The sequence below is a fragment of the Symphalangus syndactylus genome, chromosome 18 (assembly GCF_028878055.3).
Source record: "Symphalangus syndactylus isolate Jambi chromosome 18, NHGRI_mSymSyn1-v2.1_pri, whole genome shotgun sequence".
NCBI lineage: Eukaryota > Metazoa > Chordata > Mammalia > Primates > Hylobatidae > Symphalangus > Symphalangus syndactylus.
Genome location: NC_072440.2, coordinates 97,379,155 through 97,393,361, shown reverse-complemented (window position 1 = coordinate 97,393,361; position 14,207 = coordinate 97,379,155).

Below are 14,207 nucleotides of genomic sequence, written 5' to 3'. Positions count from 1 at the left end.
TACCTCCCTGAACCTCAGAGTCCACAGTAATAAAATGGGCCAATAAGCCCCACCCTGCTTCATTCTTAAGATTTTCAGAAGAAACCAAAGTGGTCTGACAAATGTAAAAAGTGCTTTGTGCATGCCAGACCCTCTGTTGATTGATGAAAAGGCAGAAATTATCTCATAAATCTGTAATGACTGTGGAAATGGCTACTGAAAAAGTACAAACTGAATGTTAAGAGTGGAAATGCCATGTTCCAGGTATTTTCCTAGGATGTGCTAAAATGAATTAATTGAGGTCTGCTATGTGGAAAGTGTATGGGTGCATGCATGAGTGTTAGGTAGGGGGAAGGAAAGATGCAGGATGCCTGCACAGGGGAATCAAGGCATGAATGCTTCCCCTACATTTGGAGATGAGTAAACATCTTCATCTGCTCTGGGCACAGTGGTGACCAGCGGGCAGGACACATGCTGACCACCTGTTTGCTGCAGTCTCTTAGGCTATGTTTCTTTCTCTGGAAACATCCTTTGTTAGTGAGAAATGGAATGTTGATAAGTGTTATGGGTTGTATTAGTGCCTTCTCATGCTGCTATAAGGACATACCCAAGACTCGGTAACTTATAGAGAAAAGAGGTTTAATTGACTCACAGTTCTGTATGGCTGGGAAAACCTCAGGAAACTTACAATCATGGCAGAAGGGGAAGAAAACACATCCTTCTTCACATGATGGCAAGAGAGAGAAGGAGTGTTAGGCAAAAGGGGAAGCCCCTTATAAAACCATCAGATTTCGTGAGAACTCACTCACTATCATGAGAACAGCATGGGGAAGACTGCCCCCATGATTCAGTTATCTCCACCTGGTCCTACCCTTAACATGTGGGGATTATGGGAACTACAATATAAGATGAGATTTGGGTAGCGACACAGCCAAACCATATAATTGCACTCCTGACCCCTTCCAAATCTTATGTCCTCACATGTCAAAACACAATCATGCTTTTCCAACAGTCCCCAAAACTATTCCAGCATTAACTCTAAGGTTCAAAAGTCTCATCAGAGACAAGAAGAGTCCCTTCCACCTATGAACCTGTAAAATCAAAACCAAGTTAGTTACTTCCTAGATACAATGGAAGTATAGGCATTCAGTAAATACACCTATTCCAAATGGGAGAAATTGGCCAAAACAAAGGGGCCACATGCCCCCATGGAAATCTAAAATCCAATAGGGCAGTCATTAAACCTTAAAGTTCCAAAATTATCTCATTTGACTCCATGTCTCACATCCAGGTCACACTGAGGCAAGAGGTGGGCTCCCACAGCCTTGGGCAACTCCAACCCTGTGGCTTTGCAGCATACAGCCCACCTCCCAGCTGCTTTCAGGAGCTGGAGTTGAGTGTCTGTGGCTTTTCCAGGCTCATGGTGCAAGCTGTCAGTGGATCTACCATTCTGGGGTCTGGAGGATGGTGGTTTTCTTCTCACAGCTCCAGCAGGCAGTGCCCCAGTGGGGAATCTGTATGGAGGCTCTGACTCCACATTTCCCTTCCACACTGCCCTAGCAGAGGTTCTCCATGAGGTCTCTGCCCCTGCCAGAAACTTCTGTCTGAACATTCAGGCATTTTCATACATCCTCTAAAATCTAGGCAGAGGTTGCCCAACCTCAATTCTTGACTTACGGGTACCCACAGACCCAACACCATGTGGAAGCTGCCAAGGCTTGGGGCTTGCACCCTGTGAAGCAATGGCCTGAGCTGTATCTTGGCTCCTTTTAGCCACAGCTTGAGCTAAAGTAGCTGGGACACAGGGAACCATGTCCCAAGGCTGCATAGAGCAAGGGTCCCCAGGCTCCACTCACAAAACCATTTTCCCTCCTACCTCTCCAGGCCTGTGATGAGAGGGACTGCCATGAAGGTCTCTGACATACCCTGGAGACATTTTCCCCATTGTCTTGGGGATTAACCTTTGGCTCCTTGTTACTTATGCAAATTTCTGCAGCTGGCTTGAATTTGTCCCCAGAAAATGGGTTTTTCTTTTCTATTGCATTGTCAGACTGCAAATTTTCCAAACTTTTATGCTCTGCTTCCTCCTGAACACTTTGCTGCTTAGAAATTTCTTCCACCAGATGCACTAAATCATCTCTCTCAAGTTCAAAGTTCCACAGATCTCTAGGGCAGAGGCAAAATGTCACCAGTCTCTTTGCAAAAGAAAAGCGAGAGTCACTTTTATTCCAGTTCCCAACAAGTTTCTCATCTCCATCTGAGACCACCTCTGCCTGGATTTCATTGTCCACATCACTATCAACATTGTGGCCAAAGCCATTCAACAAGTCTCCAGGAAGTTCCAAACTTTCCCATATCTTCCTGTCTTCTGAGCCCTCCAAGTCTCTAGGAAGTTCCAAACTTTCCCATATTTTTCTGTCTGTCTTCTTCTGAGCCCTCCAAACTGTTCCAACCTCTGCCTGTTACCCAGTTCTAAAGTCACTACCAAATTTTATAGTACCCTTATAGCACCCCATGCTCTGTAGTATCAAATTACTGTATTAGTCCCTTCTCATGATGCTATAAGGACATACCCAAGACTGGGTAACTTATAAAGAAAAGAGGTTTAATTGACTCACAGTTCTGCATGGCTGAGAAGGCCACAAGAAACTTACAATCGTGGCAGAAAAGGAAGCAAACACATCCTTCCTCACATGGTGGCAGGGGAGAGAAGGAGTGTCCAGCAAAGGGGGAAGCCCCTTATAAAACCATCAGATCTCATGGAACTCACTCACTATCATGAGAACAGCATGGAGAAAACCACCCCGCAAGATTCAATTATCTCCACCTGGTCCTGCCCTTGACACTTGGGGATTATGGGAACTACAATTCAAGATGAGATTTGGGTGGGGACACAGCCAAACCATATCATAGGTTGAGGTATGCTCCCCCAAAATGCATATGTTGAAGTCCTAATTCCCAGTACCTCAGAATGTGATCTTATTTGCAGATAGGATCTTTATAAAGGCAATTAAGTTAAAGTGAAGTCATCAGGGTAGTCCCTCATCCAACGTGACTGGCGGTGTCCTTATACAAAGGGGCAAATTTGGACATAGAGATGCTCCTAGAGAGAAGACAGTATGAGACACAAGGATAAAACAGTCATCTCTAAGACAAGGAGAGGGGCCTGGAACATATTCTCCATCAGAGCCCTCAGAAAGAACCAACCCTGATGACACTTTGACCTCAGACTTCTCTCCAGAAACGACCAAAAGAAAAGAGAGCTATTTGGGAGGCACCAGCCCTGTTTCTCTGGATAATGTCTTACTGGTGTTTAGTTTATACATATACGTGTGTGTGTGTGTGTGTGTGTGTGTGTGTGTGTGTGTGTGTGTGTCTAAAGTTCTGTGATGAAATAAGTGAAATGCAATGTTATTTTTTCGTGACAAGGCACAACAGAATTACCTTTTCAAAAGTTCTGAGGAAAGAACCTTATTTAGCTTTAATGTAGAATTTCTCAAGCACATTTGATCAAGTAATACCCACTAACCTTGCATCAAATTCCAGTGTGACACAAAGATCAATTTGAGGGTGAAGACACTAGGTTGTTTCTTGGGCTCCTCCAATTTTAACATTACAAGAATTGCTAAATCTAATTTCAAACTCTTCTTGGGGACGGTTCCTACCCACCTTTCCAGCCATTCTCCCTGACTCTGCTTCCAAAACCTCCTCTCCAGCCAGGTGGCCTCCTCCTTGGTCCCTCCCCATACACGTCTTCCTTGCTCCTTGGCTCCAGCCCTCAGCCCGTCCTGAGCATCCTATCTCTCTTTTCCATGTAGCTACAGATAAGTCAGGCCCCTGCACCTCTCTCATCCTTCCCACTGGGGAAACCTTCCCAGCTGCCACTTGCTGAGTGCCAACTCAGTCCGAGAATACCTGTTACTTCATTTCTTCATCACTGTGAGCACCTTGAAGCAGTAGCAACATTTGGGGACATGCCAAGTTTACTCATCTAGTAAGTGGCAGATTTGGGATGGAAACCCACAGTGGGCTGATTCTGGATGATTCTCAAGATGAGCCTCTGAACCCATCTAGCCTTCCCACCTGCATCTATTCTCTGGCCCTCTGACAGATGTGTGTATATGGTGAGTTTGCCTTGTCCTTTAACTTGCCATGTGTTTTAAACTTGTCACCCAGCCAGGCTGTGAAGTCAGGAACTATAGTTTTCTCTTCTTGTGATTGCCCCCGAGTCCCATTTAATTGAAATTAACATTTTACTGGTAGAGACAGAAGGCAGAGTGAACCAGTGGGAGAAGCCCAGGTGAGAGTAGGAGGCCCAGGTCCTGGCCTCTCCCACAGCCAGCTGCCTGGTGTCCTTGGAGAGTCACTTTCACTCATGGAGTCTTTGTTTTCTCATCTGTGCAGGGATGGATTTAATGATCTCTAACTTTCCCTTTGACATTTGACAACTCAATCAGCAGAACTCTGAGAGAAAATGCTAAGGGGCACTGGAGCCAAGCTGCTCACAGAGGGTCTCCGAGGAACCAGCTGAGTAGCATCAAACAGGAAGGAAGAAGCCAAGGGGGCCCAACTGGCAATAATGGAGCAAATGCGCTACTCAGTTACCAAGATTTATATTAGAGGGATGAGAAATGAGGGGTGGGAACCTGTAAGAAGAAAGGATATGGTAAGAGCAATGGAACACAGGCATCTGTTATAAATCTTCCACCTTTAATTTCTCTTAAAGATGGTTATTAACAAAATGCTTCATGGGGCTTTGCTTTTGAGAAAGTAAGCAATTGTGGAAACAAAAGTTGATGATATGTAAAGAGTGACTTGAAAAGTAATCAGAGCAATACACAGGTTGCCTGCCCTATCTGTAAAAGTAAAGGTGGAACCTCACTTCAAGAAAAAAATGGGGACCTACCAGGTCCATAAAAATAGGGGCTCTATAATCACAAACCAGAAGATCTAGGGCATTAGAAATCAAAAAGTAAATCCCAAGGATTATAAAAGGGATCAGGAAGGAAGACTGGGGATTGCAGTGGGAAAGGAGGAAGGGTGGGGTAACACTCAAGAGGCTGGGGTGGTCCACACTTAGGATTTAAGTTCATGTCTTAGAGGATGATGAAGGAAGGAGTTGTGAAGAATTCTCCATGGACATATGGCAACAAGCACTGGGGTGGGACTCAAGACGCCTGTGTTCTTGTCCTTACTCCACCACCACCAGTTGGTTTGGTGATCTTGCACAAGCCACTTCAGCTCAGTGACACTATTCCCTCATCTGAAAAGAGAGATGCAATTCCTATCTGCTCACACTGAGCTTTACCAGGTACAGGTAAAGCCCATAATGCACTAGGTACATTGAGACATGCTGTACACATGCACACTACCTTAAAACAGGAGAATCATCATATTAACTCTCTGGAGGCATCAGGCCTAACAATGTACCACCAGTCTCCATGGCATCTGCCTTCTCTAGGTTTCATCATCCCTTACCTCAACCATTGCCCAACTGCTTTATATTTTGCAATTTTGATCCATTGTGGACTAGAGCAATCTTTCCAAATTGCGACTGTGCCATCAAGGCTCTCTCTTTCTTACAGTCCTTCCCAACATCTAGAATGCATTTTATGCTTCTTAAGAACACACATAAGACCCTCCATTACCTGCCCTACATCCACCATTTCTAAACATTGGTTAACCACTTGCTGTGACAATTCTTATATGGCAGTCACATTGAATTATTTGAAATTCTGTCAAGATACTTTGATCTTCCATGATTCCAGGACTTTGTACATGCTTGTTCCTTTTCCAGAAGTACCCTTGCCCATATGACATGTTCCAACTTATTCCTCAAACCCAGTTCAAATACAATCAAGATCTACTTCAAATACAATGTTCCCTGAGAAGCATTCCCCATCTCCCCCAGGCAGTTAATATTTCTGTTACCTTTGATTTTTATCAAAACATATTTTTTTCACAATGGAATTTCTATCATTTCCTTTAGGTAAAAAAAAATGTTCCAAAAACTAATTTTTCAGTAGGATTCTCTGCTCTTTCCTTGGTAGCCCTGAAAATTCTACTGTATTGACAGCTCCAAGGTCAGTGTTTTGGAAATGATGTTTCTTTTACCTTGTAGTACATGCTAGAACTAAACTGCCCTTGGAAAAAAATGGATATGATTTTTAGGTCATCATCTGCCATATGGAACATTTCTGTAAATGTAAGAGATGGGGCTGTGCAGAGATGCAATTGCTTTTGTTAATTCTAGAGACTCTTAACATCTGATTGAGAATTCCCTCCTGTGCCTTCACAGTGCTCCGTGCACAGCTGTAGCACAGCGTTTTGTCCATACTCCTCACTGCTATCTACTTCTCAACTTCCCATAGAAGGCCCTAAATGCTTTATGGCTTGAAACTATGTATTTATCTCCATATTCCCTAGCACTCAGCCCAGTTTATGAGACACAGAGGCACTCAATTCAGAAATGTTCATTGGATGAATAACAGCTTCATTTGTAGAGTGTGTTCTATTTGCCAGGCATTATCCTAAACACCTTCTGTGCCTTAAGTCTTCTAATTCTCACAATATCGCTGTGAGACAGGTTTTATAATTATCCCCACTTTGATGATGAGAAATCTAATGCCCAGAGTGTGTGTAGAAGTTTGCTTTAAAACAAAGACACTCTGGCAAGAGAGCCCATGCCTCCACACTACATTACCTTGACTCTCATGTTGAATAAATAAAGCATTTAAGAGTCCAATTCTAATTGAGCTCTTTAGACTTTTGTCAGTTTTGAGGAAAAAAATAAGGTAGGTAGGTCTAAATGCCGAGTTGTTTTATTCAGTATGTATTTACCAAATGACCACTTCGTGCCAACTCTCTTTCCTGTGTTCTTAGGGATCCAAGATGAGTTACCATTGTTTCATAGTCAATGAACAAGATCTGGCCTTCCTTCTAATCCATTGCCAAAAACAGCATTTCCTGCTGTATATTGTTGTGTTTGAGGTAGAAGGAAGTTACCACCTAGAGGCAAACCTCTCAGAAGCAGCAAGTCACCCTGACAGCAGCAGACTTAAGGAAGGGCTCAAAGATCTCTGTGAGGCGGCCATCAATACCCAGAGCAAGATGGAGAAGACATTGTTCTCTCAACAGCTGGCCTGGAATTCCTCTTAGGGACAGTTTTCTTTGGAGGGGTTGACTGTCTGTGGTATGACTGTCAGCTGCCCCCTAGTTTCCATGAAGGAGAACTGAAGAGGAGAATAAAAACTTGCAGATCTCAGGAGAGCAACCTTAGAGAAATGGGAGTGAGAAGGAAAGGTGGGAAGGGAAAAACAAAACTCAGATAATGTAGCTTGAACATTTGTCTACTCCAACTCTCATGTTAAAATTTGACCTGCAATATTGGAGGCGGGACCTAGTAGGAGGTGTCTGGGTCATGGCAGCAGATCCTTCATGAATGGCTTGGTGCCACCCTGGAAGTAATGAGTGAGTTATTGCTCTATGAGTTCCCACAAGAGCTGATTTTTTTTAAAGCTGGGCCCCCTGTCTGCCCATGTAATCAGCACACGCTGGCTCCCCTTCACCTTCTGCCATGAGTGGAAGCAGCCTGAAACCCTCACCAGATGCAGATGCCAATGCCATGCTTCTTGTACAGCCTGCAGAACAACAGGCCAAATAAAGTTCGTTTATTTATCAATTAGCCTCATGACTTCCTTTATAGCAACACAAATAGACTGACATGGGATAAAAAAAATAATAATTTCATCCTTATAGTAAACCTCTGACATAGGTACTATTATTATTCCTACTTTATAATTTAGAAACTGAGGCATAGAAAGGTTAAGTAGGGAAATTTGTGTGTGTCATAACCCTTCTCTGTGATTTTCTTTTTTTTAGTCTTGTGCTGTCATCCAGGCTGGAGCGCAATGGCGCAATGTCGGCTCACTGCAACCTCCACCTCTCAGGTTTAAGTAATTCTCCTGCCTCAGCCTCCTGAGAAGCTGGGATTACAGGTGCCCACCACCACACCCGGCTAATGTTTTTGTACTTTTAGGGGAGATGGGGTTTCACCATGTTGGCCAGGCTGGTCTCGAACTCCTGACCTCAAGCAATCCACCCACCTCAGCCTCCAAAGTGCCGGGATTACAGGCGTGAGCCACTGTGCCCAGCTCTTCCCTGAGATTTTCTATAACTTCCCAAAACTTTACCAAAATGTATTAGAATTATGGGTAAGTTTGATACTGTGGATATTTTTCTTTACAGCATCAGTCCTGAGCTCCCTGTGTGGGTTGATTTAGGGCAGAAAGAGGGCTGGAGCATATGTAGGCACACGTCTGTTAGGGACATGGGAGATTTGAGATGACAGCATGCATTAAACAGCAAGAATAACCACCACCACGGACAGCTCAGAGGGAGGGTTACATGCATGAACTGTAATTGATTCAATTGCTGGGAAACAGAAATAAATTTCTTAAATTTTTCAGAAATCCAAACTAAAGTATCCCTGGAGTCACTGGAAGAACTTTCAATGGATAGGAGAGCTCCAAAGCTGTAAAGAATCTATCCAGATTCTCTTTCACCTTCCACTGGGGTTCTCTGCTTGAGACCAGGGCCATCATGGAGGGATAGATTCTTTTGTTCTTCCCCTTTTCACAGTTGTTGTTCTCACTTTACCAAAAAAAGCATATCTCCCATCCCTTTCCATACTTCAGATGGTGCATTGCTCAGCGTGTAAAAGTTTCCCAGCACAAAAGACATTATTCAAAATACAGTAACCATCTCTAGCACAACGAAAATTGACGTATAAGGTCATTAGCCTTTGACGCTCCACCTCTGCAGCAGACTAACCCCTACTTTTCATCAGTGTCACAACAGGCCTGCATTTTAGGACATTGAAATTTTTAGATTTCATAAAAGGCTTGTAATAAATTAAGTTGCTGTTGCAAAAGGGAATTATTCATAATAATTGTGTGGCATCAGGGCTGGCAAACCACAGCCTGCAGGCAACCCCTCCCACAAAACGAACGAGAAAAAAAAAAAAAACTGTTTTTTAAAAAATAAAGTTCCAGGCCAGGAGCGGTGGCTTACATCTGTAATCCCAGCACTTTAGGAAGCTGAGATGGGTGAATTATCTGAGGTCAGGAGTTTGAGACCAGCCCGGCCCGCATGGTGAAACTCCGCCTCTACTAAAAATATAAAAGTAGCCTGGCATGGTGGTGTGTGCCTGTAATCCCAGCTACTCAGGAGGCTGAGGCAGGAGAATTACCTGAACCTGGGAGGTGGAGGTTGCAGTGAACCAAGATCATGCCCCTGCACTCCAGCCTGGGTGACAGAGTGAGACTCCATCTCAAAAATAAATAAATAAATAAAAATCAAAAATAAAGTTCCTACGGGAATACAACCACACTCAATCATTTAAATATTATCTAGCTGTATTCACGCTGTAACAGCAGTGCTGAGTGATTAAGACACAGACCATCTGGCACATGCACATGAAGCCTATATTTACTATCTGGCCCCTTATAGAAATCATTTGCCAACCCTTGGTGTAACACATACTTTTTCAAGTCAGGTAGTTTCAAATTATTTTCTTTCAACAAAAAGGAAAGAGAGCTGGAAGGTGTGTGTTTAACACCTACTTTCCTTCTGGGAACCAGGAATTTTGGTGCATGCTAGGCAGAGGATGCTTACATGACCAGCACCCAATTAAAACCTTAGGTGCTAAATGACTAAGGAGCTTCCCGAGTAGATAACATTTCACATTTCTCGTCACAACTCCTTGCTAAGGGACTGAAGTGCACCTGTGCAATTCCACTGAGACAGCACTCCTGGAAGCTTGAGCCCAGTTTTCTCTGGACTTCACCACGTGTGCTTTCCCCTTGATGATTTTGCTTTGTGTACTTTCGCTATAATAAATCCTAGTTGTGAGTAGGACAATATACTGGTTCTGTGAGTCTCCCTAACCCATTCCCACCGGCCAGACTGGAACATCTCATAATTCATGAAATACTCAGAAGAGTCTTCCTCAGGAATGCGGAATAATTAGCCTAAGGCTAAACACTACTGTAGCCTAGCAAACAATTCTTAAAAGCAAGACCTAAAAAAAATCAAATTGTTTCTAAGCAACATAGCTTATTCTAACAGAAAAAAAATCAAGAATATTTATAGGTATAAAATACCAAACACTAAACAAGGTAAAATTTACAATGCCTGGCATCCAATCAAAAGTTACCAGGCATGCAAAGAAGCAGAAAAATAGTAACCACAAGATAAGGTAAATCAATAAATAGAAACCATCCAGAACTGACACAGATGTTGAGATTAGAAAAGACATTAAAACAATTATAACTGTATTCCATGTATCTAAAAAGTTAGAGACATAAACAATATTAGTAAGATTCAAATCAAATTTTTCAATTGAAAACTATTATGTCTGAGATAAAAAAATACACTGGAAGGGATGAATGGCAGATTAGACATTACAGAAGAAATTGCAATGGCATAGCAGTCACAACTATTCAAAACAAAACACAGAGCAAAAAAGAATCAATGCATGAAGAGGACATAACACTCCTAAAAGTTTATGCACTTAATAACAAATAATCAAAATACATGAGGGAAAATTGATTGATAGAACTAAACGACAAATAGAAAAACCCACAGTTTTAGCTGGATGTTTTGATACTCTTCTGTCAATAATGGATAAAACAAGTAAGCAGAAGAGGATATAGAATATAGGAAGAATATAGATGACTTGAAAATAACACCACACAACCTGATTAATTGACATTTATGGACAATGGCACAATATGCACATTTTAAGTACATAGGACACACTGGTCAGGATAGAACACATTTTGAGCCATAAAAAAATCTCAATAAAATTAAAAGGATTTAAGTCACACAAAGTATGTTGTCCAGCCAAATGAAATTAAATTAGAAATTAGCAACTGAAGAATCTCTTTCAATATTGCCACATATTTGGAAAACTAAACAACACACTTCTGAATACCATATAATCAAAGAATAAATCAAAAGGGAAGTTGGAAAGTATTCAGAATGAAATGAAATGACACATAATATAAAAATGTGTGGTATACTGATAAAGCAGTACTTAAAAGGAAATTTATAATACCAAATACCTGCATTAGAAAAGAATACACTCTCAAATCAATGACTTCAGCTTCTGTTTTAAGAAACTAGAAAATGATGAACAAATTAAGTGCAAAGAAAGCAGAGGAAGAGAAATAGTAAAGATCACAATGGAAATTGATAAAATAGAAAACAGAAAAATAATAAGTAAAGCCAATCAACGTAATTAAAATCTAGTACCTTGACAGATCAATAAAATTGAGACCCCCCTACCCAGACTGGTTAGTTAGAAACAAAAAGAAGGCATAAATCACAAATATTAAGAATTATTATAGATTCTACAGATATTAAAAGGATAATAAGAAAATGTTAAGAACAATGTTATGAAAATAAATTATACAATTATGGTGAAATAAATAAAAATCTTGAAAGACACGCACTAGCAAAGTTTACTCAAGAAGAAATAGATAAATTAAATGGCTTAATATCTATTAAAGAAAGTGAATTTGCAGTTAAAACTCTTTGCAAGAAGAGAACTTCATAGCCAAATGGCTACACTGGAGAATTCATTCAAACATTTAAGGAAGAAAATATGACTAATTCTACACAATTTATTCCAGCAAATAGCAGAGGAGGGAATACTTCCCAATTCGTTCTGTGAGTCTAGCATTGTCCCTAGAGCAAAACCAAAAAATTAAGACAGTATTTTCTAAAACTATGAAAAACATCTCATGCATATAAATGCAAAATTCTAAAAAAAATCTAACAAATTGATTCAAATAACATATTTTTTAAAATAATACTTCATGACTGTAGAGGGTAGAATTGGGTCTCTCAGAAAGATATGTTAAGTTGCAACCCTTGGTACTTGTGAATGTGACCTCATTTAGAAATCAGATCTTTGCACATATAACCAAGTTGAAGTGAGGTTAAAGTGGATTAGGGTAGGCCTGGTGTCCTTATAAGAACATAGAAATTTGAACACAGAGATAAAGAGACACAAGAAAAACAGCAAGTGGCAATGGAGGCAGAGGTTGGAGTAATGTAACAACGAACCCCAGAACCCCAAGGCTTGCTGGCAACCATAGCAGCTAGGAAGAGACAAGGAAGGATAAGTCCAAGAGTCTTCAGGGAGAGCATGACCCTGGAAATCTTGTTGTCAGACTTAAAGCCTCCAGAACCAGGAGAGAATAAATTTCTGTTGTTTCCAACCACCCAGTTTGTGGTGCTTTGTAATGAGGAAACTAGTGCAATAACCAAGAGGGGCCTATCCTACGAATGCGAATCTAGGTTAACATTCGAAAATCAATTAATGTAATCTACCATATTAACACACTTGTTAAAAATAACATATGATCTTCTCATCTATTCATCCTTCAGTATATGCAGAGGATTGGTTCCAGGACCCCCTGAGTATACCAAATCACACATGATCAAGTTCTTCAGTCCCCCTGTACACTTGCTAATACTAAAAGTCGCCCTCCATATACACAAGTTTCCCATTCTGCAACTACTGTATTCTCCATCTGTTTGATTGGAAAAAAATCCACATGTAAGTGAACCCACACATTTCAAAACTGTGTTACTCAAAGGTGAACTGCACTGATAAAAACCCTCAGCAAAGCAGGAATAGAAAGGAGTATCTTCAGCCCCATCTTCAAAAATCTACAAGTAATATATAACGATGAAAGACTGTTTTCTCCCTGAGACCAGTAACAAGACAGGGCTTTCCACTCTCACCATTTCTATTCAGTATCATATCAGAAATCCTCTTTAGTGCAATAACTTAAGAAAAAGAAGTAGAAGTCAGCCATATTCAAATAAAACAGTAAAACTCTTTGTTCACATATAACCTGATCATCTATGCAGAACATCTGATAGAATCCACAATAAAGCTACTAGAACTAATAAGTGAGTTTAGCAAGGTTTTGGTATACAAGATCAATATATAAAAATCTATATTTATATACAGTAATAAAAATCATGTATACTAACAATTAGAAATTTAAAATACCATTATTAATAGCATAGAAATTATGAACTACTTAGTGATAAACCTGCCACAAATGAGAAATACTTATATAATGAAAACTATAAAACACCACTGAGATATATTTAAGAAGACTTAAATAAACAGAGAAATATATTGTGTATATGAACTGGAATACCAAATATTACTAAGGTATCAGTTCTCTCCCAAACTGATACATAGATTCAATGCATTTTCAATCAAACTACTAGCAGAATTTTTTTTATAGAAAGCCAGTTTCAAAATTCACACAGAAATTCTAAGGATCTAGAATAGACTAAACAACTTTGAAAAAAAGCAAAGTTGTAAGACTGATACTACCTGATTTCAAGACTTTTTATAAAGCTACAGTAATCACAACACACCTCCACTGGCATAAAGATAGACAAATAGATAATGAAATCAACATAGAAAAGTTAGAAAAGGAATATACATAGTTAATGAACAATTATTGACAAAGGTACAAGAGCACCTCAGTAAAAACTATCCACATGCAAAAATTAACTTAAAATGGAACATAAACCTAGAGGTAAAAGTTAAAACTATAATCTCTTAGAAGAAAGGATAGGAATAAATCTCCGTGGCCCTGAGTTAGGGAAAGGTCTCTTAGCTACAACATCAAAAGCACAAACAGTAAAGGAACAAAAGATAAACTGGGCTTAATCAAAATCAAAACTTTTGTACTATAAGCAATATCATCAACAAAGATAATCCACAGAATGGAAAAAAATATATTTGCAAGTCATGTATGGAATAAGGGACTTGTATCCAGACAGTGAAAAAGAGTAACTCCATTCTGATGTTTTCCTCTTGGCAGCTCTCAAGCCTCACCACTCTTCCCCCACAACTGGGCAAACTGATAAGAAAGCCTGTGTACTCCCTCCTTTGGCACTGGCAAGAGTTAAAACAACAAAAGCCTTGGCATGTACGTGAGAACCTCCCACTAGCTCCACTGCCTAGCTACAATAAAGGACAAACCAATCTTCTTTCCTACTCTCTCGGGCCACTTTTGTACTTACTTGAAAGCCTGCCTTGCTCTCTGCAAAAAGCCTGATCATGTGAGCAACAAAGCTAAGCTTTTCATACCCTCTTGATGCATGTGTGGTGTTATCAGTATTGACAT